This window comes from Geotrypetes seraphini, chromosome 16 (assembly GCF_902459505.1).
Source record: "Geotrypetes seraphini chromosome 16, aGeoSer1.1, whole genome shotgun sequence".
Lineage (NCBI taxonomy): Eukaryota > Metazoa > Chordata > Amphibia > Gymnophiona > Dermophiidae > Geotrypetes > Geotrypetes seraphini.
The window spans coordinates 41,566,862-41,572,270 of NC_047099.1; positions in this window are offsets into that span (position 1 = coordinate 41,566,862).

Consider the following 5,409-nt stretch of genomic DNA (forward strand, 5'->3'; position numbering starts at 1 on the left):
AACAAAAAAAGGAACAGACAAGAGGTGGGGGAAAGTTTCCAAGTTTATTGCCGATTCTGTTTTCTCTCGACTCCTTTAATAAAGATGATTGCAAAAAAAATGTTATACAGTGTTCCCCCGCAAATTCGCGGTCTGCTCCGAGCGCCTCGTCCTGTAGTAAAGTCAGGCTACACCAATGAGGAGCTGCGCATCAAAGGCATTTTAAACGCAGGCTGCTAGGTCCTGCTTCTGCTAACTCTTCCCTAGTTTGGTAGCTGAGGAATTTCTGCTCATCCCAGGCCCTCCTGGGGGTCCGCTACTGTCTCAGACTCCACCACCTGCTCCCGGGGCCCGTCCCGCACATTCCTGACTTTGTTTCCGGCTCGGGATGCCTTCCAGCCCCAGGGATGTCTTATAGCAGATATTGTTAAAAAGAATAAGCTGCTCAAATGGGATGCCGAAGAACTTGACTACACACATCACATTTTACAGAAATAGAAACCATATATGTGAAAGGTTTTGTAAAAAGAGAGAAAAGGTGAACGAGATGGACAGGGGCAGGAAGGTGGAGGGAAAGAAAGGAGGTGGATAGAGGAAGACTGAGGATTTGTAGATGTCTGAGGACAGAATTTTCTCCTAGGACAAGCAGGATGAGTCAGCCACACAACCATATGTGGCTGTCCAAGGAGAACCTACGTTACAGGTAAGTAACTACACTTTACCCTCAAGCGCTGTGAGAAGGGACAGCAGGGGGAACCTCATACTGAGGACAAAACATCTGACCTCATTAAAGCTCCTAGCACACAGCTGTCCTCCTGTATCCCAGAATCCCAGCTACCCGCAGACAGCACCAGTGAGGGGATTATCCCAGACTGCTCTATCCAGTGTTGAGGAACCGGCCTACGGCATCGTCCCATGACAGCCCTCATTCCGTCCGGTGACTGCCTTAAATTATTGCCTTGTTGACTAATGATAGCTCAGCAGTAATTTACTGGCATTAAGCGCTATTTACCACCATGAAATGACTGTTTACAGAGGCACCATTCAGAGGTGCTCAATTGTTCAGGTGCTCAGTTTTGGGACAGGCTGGCAGGATGGGGTAAGGACTCTGGTTAATGTGTACCTGCCCAATTTTGAGATTCCTCTGAAGGTCAAGTGGCAGAGGGATCAAAGGGCTGTGGAAAATCAACAGGACTGCTCTTTCCGGAAGCTCCCGTGCCCTTGTCAGTCTCCGTGCTTACCATCCAACGGTGGAAGCAGGGATGGAAGGCGACAGGGCTACACGACGGGATGAATGTCTGACCAAATTTGGGATTCGGGTCAGGTCTGAAACTTACTGTCTTGAGACTGGGGCTCCCCTTGATTCAGAAAGTATTGCTCCCCCTCTCCCAACCCAAGGTTCAACGCACAGTCCATGAGGGCAAACTCCATCACATCCAAGGCAAGAGCGAAAACACGTACTATGTTTCACCCAAAATAAAACAGTGTCTTATATTAATTTGGGGTCCAAAAAAGGCATTAGGGCTTATTTTCGGGGAATGTCTTATTTTTTTTTCATGTACAACAATCTTCTCTCCCTTCCTCTTTCCTTTCTCCCTCCCCCCATGTGTAGCATCTTTCCTCCCCTCCCTCCCATCCCCCTGTGCAGCAGAACCCCACCAACCCTCCCACCATGAGACTGACATACCTCCGTTCCAAGGCCTCCTAAAGCAGAGCGGCTGCAGCCCTCTCCTATTGGTTATAAAAGTATTTCCCTGTAACTTCATTGAGTGTCCCCTAGTCTTTGTCATTTTTGACGGAGTGAAAAATCGATCCACTTGTACCCGTTCTACTCCACTCAGGATTTTCTCTTTTCCAAGCTGAAGAGCCCTAACCCTTTTAGTCTTTTCTCATACGAGAGGAGTTCCATCCCCTTTACCATCTTGGTCGCTCTTCTTTGAACCTTTTCTACACCCATCACAGCTGCTTCCTTTCCTGCTGCAAAGTTCTAGCACCTGCACTGGTTCTGCAGAAAGCTGGATTCTTTGCAAACTGTGATACCAATTTATTGACCCAAAATATGATTGAGGTATAATTGTTATATGAAATCTCGTGGGAATTGTCATCTTGGTGTGATAACAGAAGTCACAACTTGCAGGGAACCTTCTTCCTGTGAACTGTTCTTTGCTAACATTCCAACCACAAAACCTTCTCCCTTAGCTCGCTTCACCTTGCAATCGATGCTGGAAGTTCTTACTCCTTCTCTCTGCAGAGATTAATCCCTCCAGCCTCTCCATTCCATCAAAGACTGTCCCTGGCTGTCAGTCTACGCTGGGGGTTTGGTTTAAAAAAAAAAAAAAAAACCATTACCATTTGTGTCTCTGGTCTCATTTTGGCAACAGCTGTTGAGTGTAGGATCAACAGCTGCAGAAGTCAAACTGCCCTGGGAGATCTGTAGTTACGATATGGCGAAGGCTTAAGGTCAAAGGTCATTTTTTTTTTTCACTGGGGAGTTAGGGTGAAGGAGAGACATTTACCTCTTCTGCTGGGAACTTTACCTCTTACTGTGACTACTTATCACTTATATACCACTGAAAGTTGTGCACATTTATAGAGGGTCCCTGCTTGGAAGAGCTTACAATCTAACTTGGACAAATAGACATGACATATAGGCTTGGGGATTCAGAACCCAGGGTGAAAGGAGTTAAGAGTTGAAAGCACTCTCCAAGAGGTGGGCTTTGTGACATAGTAAATGCCAGCAGATAAAGACCCTCACAGTGCATCCCGTCCGCCATCAAGGTGGCCACTGGTTCTACATCTTCATGATTAAACATCGGTACCCATAATCTTTGTCTCTCCTTGCCAACAGAAGTCTGCCTCTTGAGCTAAAGGATAATCACCGTTAAGACCTTCCAAAATCCACCCCCACCCCAATGCAAGATCTGCCTCACCTGCCATTGCTCTGATCTCACCCCCCCCCCCCACTCCCCTCCTCTCAACTGCTACAGGTCCTGGCATCTGAAAAGGGGACATCTTTCCCCGTAGAGTCATGCCAAATCTCCATCTATCTGTGAACACACGTCCCCTCTGTGTGTGATGATACTCTGAACTGTGCAGAGCTCACACACAGGATGAGAGACTTGAACTCCATAACAAATGGACGGAGCAGGAAGTCGGCAAGGCTTGGCATTATTTTTAGAATCTTTTTTTTTTTTTTCTTGCTAATTCCTTATATGGCTCTGAGCTTGGGATGCTGGATGGCCGAGTGAGGTCAACACACTGAGGTCATCACTTAGGCAGGCAGGCTTTTGTGTGGGCTTCATTCAGACAGCTTGGCCTCCCTCTTCGTCCAGCCTCAAGACGACAAAGCGCCTTAATTGTGGCTGGACACGGTCCAGGGCCTTGAGATAACATGTGCACGCCACTGACACTGGACTGGGGCGGCTTGGCACATTCAAACTCATTAAATCGTGCAGCTGAGAGCAGATCTGAAGCAGTACATTTGGTATATATACCAACGAATAATAATACGTTTTATTTGTATACCTCACTACCTCGCAGGTCTATGTGGTTAACAATAATGAAAAGCTGGACGAAAACAGCGAAAGTACAGCAATAGCATTAAAATTCGTAATAACATCAGACAAATTTATCAAAAAAGATAAGTTTTAACATTTTTCTTAAAAGTTTGGTAGGAATTAGAAGCTGCAATCAAACCACTTAGTGTTTTGCTCCATTTGGCAGCATGGAAAGATCGAGTTCTTTTAAGAAATCTTGTATACATACATCCTTTTAAGGATGGAAAAGAGAAAAACAGCCACGTGTACGGCGTTCATTACCTGAAAGTCTGAAATGTTTCAACATCTAGCATGGTACATTTCCAAATAAAGTCTTATAATTGATACAAGCGAATTTGAAAAGTATTCTCGCTTCAAACAGGAAGCCGATGCAATTTCCTAAGATAAGGCGTTCCATGTTCAGATTTCTTCAATTTATAGATCAGACGAACCGCCGTATTCTGGACAACTCCCATCTAGGCATCGGAGTTAGGCACCAGTAAATTAGGCCAGGTTTTATACCGGCGTCTACCTCCAGGATGCCTAGGGACATCTAACCATGCATAGGTGTCGCTAAGCATGATTCTATAAACGTCACCTAGTGATTGATTGACAACCTCATGAACTGGTGACTAGAAGTTGGGCGCTTTTGAAAGATGAACTTTGCAGAGCTATTGTTAGTAATTTTTCTTTGAAATCCAGTATAGCACCGGAAGACTGGAGGGTGGCCAACGTGATGGCGATTTTTGTAAAAGGGGTTCCAGAGGTGATCCGGGAAATTCTAGACCGGTGAGTCTGACGACGGTGCCAGGCAAAATGGTTGAGACTATTATAAAGAACAAAATGACATGGATTAATGAGAGAAAGCCAACGTGGGATTTAGTCAAGGGAAATCTTGACTCACCAATCTACTGCATTTCTTTGAAGGGGGAACAAACCTGTGGATAAAGGGGAGCCGGTCGATATTTTGCATTTAGATTTTCAAAAGGCATTTGACAAAGTACCTTCTGAGGAAATTAGAAAGTCATGGCATAAGAGATAATGTCCTATTATGGATTAAGAACTGGTTGAAAGACAGAAAACAGAGGGTAGGTTTAAATGGTCAATATTCTCAGAGGGATTCAGCCAATCATAAATACTCCTACTTTGGACTTCAAAAAGTGTTAAGTTGAAAAAATAAAATATATGTATAGGGTCATTCAAGGAGGTAGAAAGAAAAGCCTCAGACTCCAACCTGCCGCCAACGTGAATGCACAAACAGGTTATAACGGCAGCAGAAACCTCCTCCTTTCAATGGCCCTCTCTTTGACTTTCTGTTTTCTTTTCCCCCAAAATAACCTTTAAGCATTCATGAAAACACAAATGTCCTGTGTCTGAAACCAATTTTTCTTGGCAACAAGTCTATAATCATTTATTTGTAAGAGACGATAGATATCCTGCTGTAGATAAGATCCCGCCTTGTGGTCGGCACTCAATCTCCGTACTCCACGGCGTTGCGCTGGCAGCAGGTTGGAGTCTGAGGCTCTTCTTTCTACTGCCTTGAATGACCCTATACATATATTTTTTTTATCTGAGTCTAGAAGAAGGAAAATACACATATATTTATATTTTTCAACTTAACCCCTTTTGAGTCCAAACAAGGTAGGAGTATTTGAGACTAGGCTGTTTCATTGGACTCCCTTTTCTGATATTTTAGGGGATTTAAATAGTCGAGTTTCCCAGGGGTCTGTGCTGGGACCACTGGGGGTTTTTTTTTAAACATATTTATCAATGAACTAGAGATGGGACTAACTAGTGAGATAACCAGTGGAGTGAGGCTGAGTGGCGCCCCTCTCCCGCCCTCTGCTCCGCCTCCCCAACCCCGGTCAGGCGTTTGCTCCCCTTCCCCAGGACC